Below are 14,932 nucleotides of genomic sequence, written 5' to 3' on the forward strand. Positions count from 1 at the left end.
CTTACAAATATATTCCCATTCACCAAGGCTTTATTAACAAGTAATTTACCTCTTTTTTTGTAACTTGGTAGTTTTAATGGCCAGGTGGTTGAGATAACATCTATTGACGTCAGTAAATTCCCTAGATAGTGCGATGTTTTTCCTGAGCTGTGATGGGAAGTGATACAGTTCTCCTGGAAAGTTGCGGAGTAACAATTTTGAAGCGCTTCTAAGTGGAAAACTTAATTAGAGCTGAAAAAAAAATCAACGGAGTAAAGCTCCGGGATTAGTAAGCAGGAACTATTACAAATCAAGTACTAGCTTTACCTCACCTCGACAATATAGAAACCTTAACTTGTTATGGCTATAAGTCACTCTAAATTACTCTTGAAACAAGCCATGGCTTCTAAAGGAGAGCTGAATATCTCCAGCCCAGCCCTGTCAAAACTTCTCCGTAAGCTTATGGATGTGCTTCCTAATCATACATAACCCAATATCTATATACATCCTCAAATCTATATACTCCCCAAAACCATTCCGCTGCTACACATATATCCCATATAAATCACACACACACATCCGTTTATTCAAGTAGGAACCTCATATAGACGCATACAAAGACAAAATGGTATAACTAACCCTGAGACTGCTGCTATTGCAGCTACAGCTACAATTACTGGTACTGGAACAGCTGCTACAGCTACTGCTGCCACGCTTCTACTGCAACTGCTGCCAACGCTGCTGCTGGAACTGCTGCTGCTGCTAATACTCTAACTGCTACTACTATGCTGCCAAGCTCCTGCTGCATCTGATGCAACTTAACAGCTGCTACTGCCAAAGTTGCTACTACTAACTACTCCAACTGCTATTACTGCTATCGCTACTGCTACTGCTGTTATAGCTACTCCACGGACTGACAAAACTGTAAAATTAAATATTTCTGTTTTATTATAAGTTTAAATAATTTCCAGATCAGATTAATCAAGCACGAATGTATATAGATAGCTAGATAAGACGTTCAACCTGAAAAAGAAACAAATTTTATGAGGAAAAAAAAAGCCTAATATACATCAGTAAAATCTAGGGCCTGGAAAAGAAGATCAGATCTAAAAATATTGAAACTTAATCATTTAAGATTGAAACAGACGATTCTTGTACAAACAACCTTCATACATAAAAAACATAATGTTCAAATCGGATATTTAATTTAGCACCACTAATGGGCTCAATAATAACGCATTAACCAAAAAATATTAACAGAAATACATCTTACTCAATACACCTTTTAGTTAGTAACGATTTTTTTTCAATATTGGCTCCAATAATTTTCTTTACACTTTAAATACTCACCACATAAATGTTAGGCAATACTTATATCAGGAACAGTTTTACCGGAAACTACTGGCAACTGCAACTGCTACTGCTGCTTCTATTACTGCCAACTCTGCACTGCAACTGCTGCTGCTGCTACACTACTGCTACTGCAACTGCTGCTCAGCTGCGACTGTTGCATTTGATACTGCAACTGCGTCTACTTCCAAACCTGCTACTGCTGCAACTGCGTCTGCTTCCAAAGATGCTGTTGCTGCAACTGCTAATGTGGCTGCTACTTCTGCTACCACACCACTGCTGCAACTGCTACTACTGCTAATTCTGCACTGCAACTGCGTCTGCTTCCAAAGATGCTGTTGCTGCAACTGCTAATGTGGCTGCTACTTCTGCTATCACTGCTGCAACTGCTACTACTGCGAATTCTGCACTGTAACTGCTGCTCAGCTGCGACTATTGCATCTGCTACTGCAACTGCGTCTACTTCCAAAGCTGCTACTACTGCCACTGCAACTGCTTCTGCTTCCAAAGATGCTACTGCTGCAACTGCAACTGCTAATATGGCTGCTACTTCTGCTACCACTGCTGCAACTGCTACTACTGCTAATTCTGCACTGCAACTGCTGCTCGGCTGCGACTATTGCATCTGCTACTGCAACTGCGTCTACTTCCAAAGCTGATACTGCTGCCACTGCAACTGCATCTGCTTCCAAAGATGCTACTGCTGCAACTGCAACCGCTACTGCTACTGAAGCTACCTCGCTTCTGCTGGGACTGCTGCTGCTGCAACTGCAACTCTGCTGCAGCAACATCTGCTGCTACAACTTCCGCCCCGCTCCTGCTACAACATCCGCTACTACAACTTCCGTCTCGCTCCAGCAGCTTATGTTGTTTCTGCTACCGTAACCACAAATACTACCAGCCACTACAACTGCTGCAACCGTCAAAGCTGCTACTAATAACATAATAATAGTAATAATAGCAGATGCTTCTACTGATATCTACTGCAACTGCGCCAGTTGTAACTACTGCAACACTCCCGCTGCTACTATAAAAACTATTTGTAAAACTTAACATTTTGTATATGAAAAATCATGAAAATAATCCTACAAATAAAGCAATAATCTATTATTAAATAAAACACTTAAAGATCTGTTAAGGATGTCATGTTAATAAATTAATGCACTAATATCAAATTACACATCAAAAGAAAGAACTGATAGCTGGCTGGATAAGACGTACAACCTGAAAAAGAAATAAATTGTATAAGAAAATTTTAAAAAATCAAATGTATATCAGTAGAATCTAGGTCCTGAAATTGAGGATCAGATATAATTTTTTTTTTTTTTTTTTTTTTTGGCTTTAGCTTACACACTATATAGCCATTTACGTTAGATAAAAATATTTAAACTTAATAATTTAAGCTTGTTACCGACGATTCTTGAAAAACTTCCATCATAACATAATTTAGAAAAAGAATGTTGAATCTGAATGAATGAAAATGAATCTGACATTAAATTTTTTTAATTTAATTTTTAATTATTTTTAAACATTAAATCAAATAAATAACTAATTACATAAAGTTGAATATAATAAAGTTGAATTACAAAATTAGTCGAAGATATTTTTTTTTTTTTTTCTTTTTTTTTTTTTTTGGCGCATCAACAGCTGAGGTCATTAGCGCCCGGAGCTTTTTCCAGTGCACTGCCGGCCTCCGGACAGTGTTCTCTCGTTACAGACAACACTGTCCATCACCGGACAGTGAGCTGTAAGAAGCTCCTAGGAAGAGAAAATCTAAGGGTCAGCAGCTGGATTCGAACCCGGGACCTCCGCGTGGGAGTCCAGTACGCTAACCGCATAGCTAATCCCTTCCCTAGTCGAAGATATTGGTTAAATGTTTGAAGTTTGTCAGAAAAATATATTGAAAAGAACAGCGGGGAATGGCATTGTGACCATTTATGGAAACCACTATTTCCATATCGGCCAAAACGCCATGTGTTTATTGAGCAATAGACAAGTAAACATCTTTCTTAAAATACTTTTAAATCTCATTTATTATAAGATGAGTCACATGAGTAAAAACATGACTACAGTAGTTCAGGCTTAAGAATTTCGATTTCTATAGGAATTTATGTCAGTCAGGTCCCCCTCAGGAACCCAATCAAAATATAAAGCTTCAGTCAGCTTGCTGTGATTTATTTATTTTATCGATATACACAAACGCACACAAGGGTCATGTTCAATGAACCATTTTTCAGACTCAGTGGGCTTCAAAACGGATGTTTGCGGTGAAAACTTAACATTGAAAATTTGGCATCATCTCATAAATTTTCTTACTAGTAAGCAAGCAAAAGTGAAAAACGTAGTCCAGTGTATTATCACAATTATTTTGAAACCATTTTTGTTTAATTAAAAAAAAAAGTGTGTACAACACCGAAAATGCATCTCTTATTCCCACCCTACCATAACCAAAAACGATGTTCATTATCAAAAATGTAAATAAATGAACACTTAATTAAATTGAGTTAATATATTATGACAATGAATTCAATTAAATAAATTTCATTGTGTTTAAAAGAGAATTAAAAATTCAAGTGAAAATTTGTTACTTGTTTCTTCATCATTTTTATAATTTCCTTGTGCCAGAGAATTCATAGATTTCATCAGTAGCGGCAGAACTTTTTTATGAACGACTAAAATGTGTCATATGCTCCTCATTATTCTCTCTGAAAATCCCTTCGTAGATTATTCACAAATGCGCATTAGCTGTCAATTAAATTTATTTTACCACTCCCTCCATCTATATGTAATAATAATTTTTTTAACATGTTTTGATTCATTTTTATTTTTTATTTATCAACCGTATCCACCTTTCGTTAACATGCGTATTTTGTTGAGACAAATTATCAATTAATGTCTGTATGTTATACATTGGCAGATCTCTTTAATTTATGACATATTTACCCTAGATAATGCTCGTACCTTTTTAGTAATTCACCAGTTGTAAATTTCAAACTTTTATATATATATATATATATATATCTTCGCTAAATATGGCTGACAAAGTGGCAACAAGTTTCAGTTGTCTCGTTTTTTTTTATTTTTATTTTTTTTTTTACTTCTCCTTCACCCATATATATATGCATGTGAGCTGGAGTGCTGCACTCTTGCGGTGGGTCCTTCCGAGTAGTTTTACCCTTGCGTAATTTTACTGTCCGTTTCTAAGACTTTCACCGTATTTCCTTTTCTGTGTTGTGATTTTTTTTTATTTTATTTTGTTTGCCATATGACTTTTGTCCTCAATTTAGTCATCATAGTACATCTGCTTATACTTATTATTGGCACTTTTATTAATTTGACTCTCTGAATAGACTTTAAAAATCATCTCCTTTAAGGGTTTTAAGAATAACTTCTCCCTGAAAAGTGTAGAATCATGCTATGCAAACAATTTCATTACAAGACCATTTGAAAATAACTCACATTACTATTATTTCTTTTAATTGCAACTGCTCAATGATGATTTACACTTCAACCAGGCCAATTTAGTAACCTCAATATGATTCAGAAAAAAAAAAACATGTAAAATCACACAATAGAAAGGTTGAATATCCACTTTGTTTTTGAGATTTTCTGTTTAACACAAACAAGTTTGTATAATAAACACACATATAAATATTATACACAAAAAACGAGCTATTCCCTGACCAAAAAACTGGTATTTTTGAAATACAACACTTTGTCACAATCGTAAGAAAATAATGAAGTAAATGGTAAGAATCGTAACAAAGTTAAATTCAAAATTAAATTCTCCAGAGATGTGACTACGTTAATTTTTTATTTTTCTTTGACAACAAATAAGCTGTTTGATATTATCGGCTTTGAAGAGGCTTAAGATGTGTTTAATGTTTTTTCTACAGAAATATTATTTCCATTATTATGTTATATGATAAACAGATATCTTTTAATTGAAAAATTATTAGCTTAATTCCTGCGATTTTAAGTGGAAATAATTGGTTTGGTCCTGCTATCTATCGACAATCTTGTCGATACATGTTTGTTTGCAAAAACAAATTAAAACATATATTGAAAAACCTATTGAAAAAAAAAAAATATATGCACATTTAAAGAGAATGAACTCCGAAGAGATTGCATTCTTCCGCTATATTTATTTGTCCTTGAGATTCCAGCAGGGACGTCACTCTATGCAGACTTAGTGCTCTCTCAGTTGAAATGTATTTTAAAGAGAGTTAAAGGCGGCCAACATACAGTGGGCAGACCAGTTTGTTTTTTTTTTAAATTGATCAGTCGAACTTGGTGGGCGGTTAATTTTATGAAGGACCAAGATTCTTTTTCTTTTTGAAGTAATAGTATCTCTAGCAGAAGAAGAATAAAAGAGTAAATGTGAATTCAGCGGCAGATTACTAATCAATCACTATATTCCAACAAATGAAATTTCAGTAACTTCACCAGAACAAGATGTACCTTTAGTTTAAAAACATTCAGCTGAGTGAAGACAGTTTTCAAAATCTGAATCCACGTATCGATACAATTATTAACGATTCTTATCAATGAGAGCGCAATTTTACTGAGTTGATTGTCTATTATTAACCAATTCATAAATATTAAATACCTACTTCGTAGTGAACAAATATCAATCAGCCAGCAAATAAATAACCGAGAAATCTTAAAGAAGAAAAAAACGAAGGAGATTTAAAAAAAAAAACAAAGATATGGATAGCAATGGAAATTATTATCAACAGGTGGGTGGTTGTTGAAGATCAAGTGGTGTAGTTTATAAATCGTATAATAACAGAGTAGTATTGCAAAAACCTTGAGACTAGCCACCCTAATCACAGGAATAGCGTTCTTCCTGGTCGGCTGTTTGTGTGCAATTTACAATTAGCTTTTCATCTCTTTTGCAAATATTCCCTCGATTATATGCAATCATTGTTTAATAATAGAGAGCTATTTATTTTGTTTTCTAAGTTGCGTTGAAAGTAATACCGATAATAATATATTTATTTCATTTCAAGAGGTACATTAGTTAAACTAATAATAATCGCTCCTTAACTGGCCTCAATCACATAAAATTGTTGGTAGTGCATAAGGAGCTCGTTCACGCAGCATACGCCTTACATTTGGTAATCCTTAAAAACCACAGATGCTCTTTACTTTCTCATACTCCTAATAAAGCCATTATTGCGATTTTATTTTAGATTATTTTTTATGTTTTCACTGAAAGTAGGTTTTAAAGCCTCATAAATACGAAAATGTTCGCAATATTCTCGAAAATGGATTCTAATATTATTTCCAAACTTCCAACATTTTTTACCTAAACGCTGACTTTCTAAGCAACAATTTCCAGGAAAATGTATTTCTAGGGAAGTTCTCATGGAACTGCAATTTTAAGTACCTCTCTCAAGAGTTAATTTCATTTATTTTTCTGAAAAAAATTATTTTAGAGAAGGTTTCAGCGGCGATCAATGTAACTTAAAGAATATTCTTCCGAAATAGACGAAGGCGCAGGAATAAGGTGGAGGGTAGTGAAACTAGACGCATTTACCCACCAGCAAAGGTTATTTATAGCAGTTCCAACCAATCAAAAAACTACGATCAGAACGACAATATAGCATGAGAAGAAAATTTATCCACAAAATTGATGCAAAATAATAATGTGTTACAGTAAGAAAAAGTCTTCATATCAAATTTTATAGATACATAACATGAGTGAACATGTTAATAAATTATCTTTTCTGAAAGGTTTTTTTTTTTTTACCTATTCACTCGGCTGTTTTAATTTAGATTATAATGAACTTTATAATATAAATAAAAAAAGCTTGAAAAAATCAATTGATTAGACGGTCCAATGTTAGTGGCCTGGGGTTTATTAATGACATAACATTCACTTATCTAGGTTATATTTGATGAGATGTCACTCCCAATTATATTCCCTATTTAAAATAATAATTTCTTTTTTTAATCCAATATTAACTTTCATCTTTTATTGTAGTGATTAGGTCAACCAAGAAGTAATTACTAGCCAGCCCTCTTGTAATGATAATGTGAATGAGCTCACACGACTTCGCCTGCTATTATTTTAAATTATCTTCCAAAACATTTTACTAAACGTAGATAGTTTCTCCAAGATATTAGAACTTTGCTTGATCCTATAATTAAGTCTATTTTCATCAAAAATATTACAAATTCAAACATGAGCCTTTAATTGAGCGAAAGATATTCGGATGCTACAGAAAAATCTTTTAGATGTAAACCTAACCACCTCTCAGAAGTGCCATAAACCAAATCTTATTGGAAAACTATTTCAAATAAAACTTATAGATTTATATAACTACAATTACTACTTTACGTTAAACGAATACCTTTGGAGTCGCTTTCAAAACAATAAAAAAAAAAAACAACAGAAAAATCGATTCTGTAAAGTAGTGGTACTTTAGGTTGATCAATTTTGACCAAAACCGTAATTTGGTGACATGTTGATGGAAACAAAACAAATTAAATTTGAACTAAATGTGAATTTTCATTTTGTTTGAGTCACAGTGGATGCATACATACATAATATGCACACTACACACAATATTTTTTTAGTTATACAAACCACTCACATTAACAGACCAATCAGTAGCACCCAGGGGTCTTTCAAACTATGTTTCTTGTTATAACTAAAAATACAAAATACGCAATGCTTCCAATTTCGTGGGGTAAAAGAGAATGCTGATCAATAAATAAAAGACATCACATAAATGACGTGATGAATAAATTCATCTTCACATCTCAGGGATGAGCCTGTGTACCATGAAAACCTAAGTGCACTTCGATACAATAACTTTTTGAAGACAAGTACAAGAATGTTTACTAAATTATAGTACCCGGATCCCATTTATGTTATTATGAATCTTATTGATGAAATACCATTAATACGAAGGAAAGATTAAAATTATACTACAAATAATTTGTACCACAAACTTTTATGCTTTAAGAAATGTATAATAAATTATCGCAGTAAAAATAATTAGCTTTCATATAAAACTTTTGTTAATCGGTAGATCTTTATTAAAGACCATTCTTATGTAAACTCTTACGTTTACGTCTGTTAATAATTAAGTTAACTACTTTGAAGGACACTTTTTTACGAAAAATCAGGTTTAAGTGATAGTTACCAATTTTCTCTCCATAGGTTGGCTTCCGAATAATGTAGCACAATCTAGGCGTCAAAACCTCTTTAAACATCACTTTTGTAAGTATTAAATTTTACTGTAAATTACTGGCAGGCAGGCAGTTAACAATCATTGTATCTTAGGAGATATTGCTGTCTTTTCCGCACCACGCGCTAATAAAAACCTTCCTTATTATGTAATCATTATCCATTCATTTTTAATTTCCTACAAGTAAAATACAATTTTAAAAAAGAAACCCAAATAAAATTTAAATAGCTAGACGAAAATAGCACATTGTTAAATCCTAAAAGGCTTTAATTTTGTCTTTTTTTAACAACTGTTTCATTCTGTACAATCAAATAAACGTTTTTCACTTTCTCTTGACCTATCCAAGACAATATTGTAACTGCGTAAAATCCCTAAATTGTTTTCGCTGAAAATACCCTTGAACAACAAAAATTACATTTAGTAAACGGTACGAGGTGTGAACGGAATAACTCGAGAAACTAAAAATCGTAGAAAGCTGCAACTCGTCTCCATTCTCTACAGTTTTGAGAATAATGCCGTTTCAGATACTAAAGTTTTGGCCGAAATCCACAATCTGTTTTTTTTTTTTAAAAAAATGGTCCCATCAATTATCTTTAAACTTAGTTTATTTGAAACATGTTTCTAGATCTAACAGATTCAACAATTTACAATATTCGTATTATAATTATAAAATAAATATAAGATTCTGGGGTTCCAAATATAAGGAAAATCGGTTAACTGAAAGTGCGATTTTGGAAAAACTTATATAATTTTTTTTTTCGATAAAAGCTAAAAAAAAATTCATTAAATTTAATGTACTATTTGAATTTTTAATTGTTTACTTGTGAAGCCTCATGCTCTAAACTTGAGAATATCAATATAAGACGTTTGCCCAGATTAGGTCAGATCTAGTAAGACTGCATCGAATAAGAGACAATTATTCCAAACAAAGTGCTGCATGTCGCCTTGGGAGCATCGTAATTCAAAAGTAATGAACAATTCCACAGCGAGCTGGAAGTGCCCACAATAGAAGACGAAGGGTATAGCCGGCCACATACATATTTCGAGAGAACGCACTTTAGAGCCTTATATTTATACCACCAAGAGTAAACGGACCGTCTACGGCTAAATCCTAAACTAACAGGGCGTCCACTTATTTTATCCATAGTAGCACCTAAGTTATTTTTATGTCATACTTTCATTAATCTTATTAATACATCAATATAGGGAAGGGATTAGCTATGAGGTTAGCATACTGGACTCCCACGCGGAGGTCCCGGGTTCGAATCCAGCAGCTGACCCTTAGATTTTCTCTTCCTAGGAGCTTCTTACAGCTCACTGTCCGGTGATGGACAGTGTTGTCTGTAACGAGAGAACACTGTCCGGAGGCCGGCAGTGACTAGAAAAAGCTCCGGGCGCTAATAACCTTGGATGTTGACGCGCCTTAAATCATTAAAAAAAAAAAAAAAAAATACATCAATATGTAAGGAAAAATAAATATGAAACACACTAAATCCTACAGATTACCACCAAAATCTGGCATCCATACAAGAACTGAAGAAACAGAATAATAGTAATAATAATAATAATAATTATAATAATAAGTGCTTAGACGGAAAAACCAGGACTGCTGACCAAACCAACGTTCAACAATATCACAGGATGTACTTCCAAACTGAGAAAGAAACAGCCAGTAATAATTGAATGTACATTTTGTGCATAATTTACTTATATATTGTCTTAGGAGCATAGAAACAAAGTGTCCAGAAAACATATATTTTTATCTTTCTTCTATTTTCCTAATGCATACTTCTTCTGGAAGGTTTATACTCACCTAAAATGACTGATTTACTCTATTTATGATCTTCATCCAAATTTGTTATTAACTGTTACAACTCAAGTGATTATTGGATGAGTTAGAAGAGTTCTGGCCTATTGTCTTTATCAACTTAAATGTTAGGGAAAACAAAAATGAAAATTAAATGTCAGATCTTAAGGCCAATGCAGAAGTTAATATAATGTGTTATGATGCACAAGCATATCCATCATTTCACACATAATCCAGAGCACACTCAGTTCCAAACATGGAGCTGACAGCCGTAATAATTACGTCACTGCCTTCTCTTCGTTTTGCTAACAATCTAATGCTCTTAATAAAGCACTTGATAAACCCTAGTTAATTATCATCTGATTTAATTGTTTAAACTTTTTGATGCGTTTATATTTATCAACTTAAGAGAACTGAAAGAAACATATTAGTATGATCACAAGCAACAATAATTTTAATTTCATATTTCTTAAAGTTAATATGAAAATGGTAAAACTTAACTCCCTAGTATCTCCAAGTTCAGCTTATTATTCTTTTCAATAATGGTCAATTTTCATTTAGTCAATATTCCATTCAGAAACTTTTTCATTTAAGGAGTTAAGAATTAAAATGCGGTTTTACCTTGTTTGGTTAGTTGGAATATATAACAGTTGGTATATTTCATCCTTGTTAACGATTACGATTGCCCAAGAAACTTTTACTATCAATCTTTCTGTCAAATGTGATTAATAATTATTTTTCTCATTAAGAATAAAAGGTAATTGGCCTCATTCCTAAAAAATTTTCGTATATAAACATTTGAGCAACATATAATTAAAATACGTCACGGTAGAATGATTAAAAAAAAATAAGATCATTTACAAGTTATTATCGTTCTAAATAAGAGAAGAGTTGAAATGAAAAAGCTAACATTGATAGAAAGGAATCCTAGAAAGTAAAACTAAATTTATGGTACGTACTCGGCTCAGATACAATCATACGATTTTTTTTTTAATTACAGATTACAATGAAATTTCAAAACTCGAAGCTAATATACCAAGTACTACTGTTTAAGTAATTTGCAAGACTACACGAATGACCTCCATGTTTTACGAAATGTAATGACTCCATTTTGCCAATGCCTACAGCTTCCTAATACGTAAGCATGAAGTGTTAAATTCAAAAATAATGAAAAACCGTTAGATTTTGAATTTTATTTTATTTTTATGAGATATTTTCCAATTTTTAGAATCATCCATTGGTTATAGGGAAATGTGGTAATTTGATGTGTTTTCGGATGAAAAACAACATTAAAAATGCTACAATAGTACGAAATTCTATTTCAATAGTTAGAAGAAAAGTTATCATTTATCATTGCATTTTTCGTGAAATATAAAATACTATTACAAGAAGTAACTTATTAGCGGGAAATTTTTTTCTAGGTATGGGTTTACTTACTTAAGATTAGTAATTTTATTTGCAAGGAAAAATTAATGTTTGAAAACTAAAATGATGCAAAATTAGTTCTAATGGGCAAGAGGCTAGTAGAAAAAATTCATTTCAGTTTTACTACTTAAATGGGCAAGATAAGAGTAGCGAAGTCTGCAAAAAAAAAGTTCTACGAAGACTTCTTAAACAAGAAATCTATAGTAATTTATAGAATGTAGGTGTCTGTGAAGTTTTCGTTCGTTAGCTAAGTTAGGCTGAGGGTAAATTCAAGTAAATAGAAATTCAGGAAAATCAGAAAAACTAATCAGGTCATTGGGATCGTTTCAGCAATATTAGGATCAGTGTGTTTGAGAGAGGCATTTGCAAGCCAGAACCTTCTTCTGATGGAAGATTCCTTGAAGGTCTTAGGGGAAATGGGCAGAGATGGAAAAAATTTAATCTATTAAATTCAAATTGAAGAAAGACTGAACCAGGATTGGGCCGATGCACCTTCATTCTGTCTAGCTGGTGCCTCATCACCATCAATATTATCCCTTTTCTCAAACTCGGCACCTTTATTCTACCAACCAGCTGCCTCATCTCCATCCATGTTATCACTTTCTAAAACTCAGCACCTTCTTTCTAACAATCTAATACCTCATCTACATCAATAAGATTTCTTTAAAACGAGGTTCACCAGAATAGAATAGCAAATGTGAAAAAGAAGTAGCTCAAATTACTTACATCACTGACATGGAGATGTGTAACCAAACTATAAATTAAGTAAAAATTACAAGCCAAACTGACATTCAAGCTTAGTACGTCTTTAGATCAGCTTCAAATGAATCCGTTTGGCAAATTCAAAGTAAATTACAGGAAAAGCCTTTCTTTAAAGTTGCACTTCCGGTGTATTGATTATCTTTCATCTTGGAAGTTTGGTTAGAAATATAATAATCAAATACTTAGAGGTAGAAAAACCTTAATATACCTAAATGGAAGTTTAGAAAACCTTATTTAATCCCTCGTAAAATGAGAGTATAAGGTGGTCCTATGTAGGTCTAAGTGGGTCACCAACTCGGTTAAATGTGAGTGTAACGATGGGCCTAACTTGGTTTAGTGAACCTTATGCTTGTGAAGTAAAAAAAATTAATCGTAAAGTTTTTGTTGGTGATACTCAGAAAAAAGTCCCGCCAAAACATGGTCCGAACCATTTGTTGAAAAGTCATACAATGAATGATTAAATCCAATTGATTAACGATTGAAATTTAATTAATTCGGTGATTAAAATGTCGATTTAAGACAAAGCCCTCACTAGGCTTTGTTCTTTAAAAAAATCCGGGAAAGATTGTCAAGTTAAACTGTTCTTATTGAAAACTACTGGATGATTCAACAAAGCGGCTCCATTAGTCTTCCGCTGTAGCATGTTTTCATCATAGACATTAAAATGGAGACATTAAAATTTTTAGTCCTTTGTAGAGTTAAAAGCGAGTAATTTGCTTTAAGACATGAAAATAATACATTATACTGCGATGTCTCTTTTCTTAAAACACGAATTTCAGCATGTACCATGAATTATTAAGTAAATAAAGTATATAAAATAAAGCAAACAGATTCAATTCCTTTAATGTGAATTTAAGTTCTTTAAAGAATAAAATAGTTTAAAAAACGTGTTAATCATATCCAAGAATAACATTTTGAAGATGTTTGACGATGATGACTTAATGAAAGAAAAAAAGAATAATAATTAAATACTGTTCATTGTGGTTATAAACATGAAAGATGCGCATAATAAAACCCAACCTAATATGTTGAGGACAGATATGAATTTTAGAAATATTTAATTAGATATATAAATTCATTAACACTGAAGTAAAAAATGGACTAGTTTTTCTAAAAATAATTACATTGGGCCTTTCTTCATAAAAATAATATAAAAATACGTGAGCAGACTGAAATAATGATTTGCCTTTTTATAAGCGCCACATAAAAATCTCCCCTCATAGATCGAAGGACTTCGTTTCATCCAGACCAAGGTAGGCTGGTGCACCTTTATTTCTCTCCCGCCTAATATAGCAAATAAGGTGACTCATAGGAATAATTAAAAATACCGCCCGTAGGTGTACACAATACAGACAAAAACACACCTGCTTTGTTTTTGACCTCTCTTATTATTCTTTTTTATTTTTATAAGCCTTTTTTTAATTTAATTTAAGTATTATCTTTAAAAAACAAATTAAGGTCAGTGAACGTCAATATAGAACAATGTGTGCCCAATAGTTAATCAAATTTACTTGATTATCTTTGAAGATAAGTATCAGTTAGTTCAGCAGAATTTATGAGAGAGCACCACTCACTACATTGACTGAATCTCAAACTAATTTCTACAGATAAACTGAATTGCGGATGAATCATGAACTGCCGACTCACTACAACAGATCTTTAAATTAATATAAATCTTTTAAGCAAATGGATTAAGCAAAATCTAGTCTTTGCTGATACTTTATTCAAAGACGGAATTCTGAGTTCACCTTTAACAGAAAGGAGTTGTCTGCTGTCTTTGCTCCAATACCTGTTAAGCAAAGGAAAACTTGCTCAAACATATTCTAAGATATAGAACATTGTAGCAAGACTTATTGCTTCAGAAGGAATGGTACTTAACTTTCCATTTACAAAAATTCGATTTCACGTAAGATATATCAGAATAGCTCACCTTGGTGCGGTCAGGTAGCAACCCACGGTATTTTCCCTAGGTAGTTCCAGAGGTAACTCCATTTGCCAATGAATAACTTGATGCGCATCATACTGGGTAAACTAAATGAATCTCTTGCACTTCAAGAGTGGTGTTATACAGTGCCCCACATCCTCTGTCAGAACATAGATAGTAACATATTGGTGAAAATGAAGAATAACTTGCTTCATACAAACCCTCAGAAAATCTTTTAGGTCGAGAGAACATGATTATACTGATAGATGAATATGCCGAACATGTTGGAAGGATAGAAATCTAATGTTTAATCTTTTAATGAATAAAATGAAATCATTTAAATACAATATATTAAAACTGTCCAAGTTCAATATATTAAAGTTGTACAAGGGTTAATAAATAGAAGAGGTAATGATGTACTTGAACTTATATTTTTTGGACACCTGAGGCCTAAAAGGAGTAATTTTAAATAAATGCTTTACC

The 14,932-nt window shown here is 32.7% G+C and overlaps 1 protein-coding gene and 1 long non-coding RNA gene across 5 annotated transcripts in view; both read right to left on the bottom strand.

Annotated features, from left to right (window-relative positions):
- LOC141454133 (uncharacterized) overlaps window positions 1-1,500 on the bottom strand; it is a 113,970-nt gene extending 112,470 nt beyond the window's left edge. The window contains exons 1-3 of one of the 3 annotated variants that reach the window (XM_074128006.1): window positions 1,330-1,500; window positions 619-901; window positions 50-231 (exon numbers count right to left, since the gene is read on the bottom strand). The gene's annotated coding sequence lies outside the window, so the exon portion shown is untranslated. Of the gene's footprint in view, window positions 1-49; window positions 541-618; window positions 902-1,329 lie in introns of those variants that run through there. The other 2 variants (XM_074128007.1, XM_074128005.1) reach the window with 2 other exon arrangements.
- Window positions 1,501-2,459: 959 nt separating this feature from the next.
- Window positions 2,460-11,461, bottom strand: LOC141454137 (uncharacterized). 2 transcript variants are annotated; one of them, XR_012458467.1, is made up of 5 exons: window positions 11,298-11,461; window positions 10,960-11,111; window positions 8,487-8,708; window positions 4,291-4,724; window positions 2,460-4,034 (listed from the first exon to the last, which is right to left on the bottom strand). It is a non-coding gene; the product is annotated as an uncharacterized lncRNA (long non-coding RNA). The 2 variants fall into 2 exon arrangements; XR_012458466.1 differs by having other exon boundaries at window positions 2,460-4,724; window positions 11,298-11,454.
- Window positions 11,462-14,932: the final 3,471 nt, after the last annotated feature.

The sequence above is a fragment of the Rhodnius prolixus genome, unplaced genomic scaffold, assembly GCF_049639745.1.
Source record: "Rhodnius prolixus isolate KJV_2025 unplaced genomic scaffold, Rpr scaffold_9, whole genome shotgun sequence".
NCBI lineage: Eukaryota > Metazoa > Arthropoda > Insecta > Hemiptera > Reduviidae > Rhodnius > Rhodnius prolixus.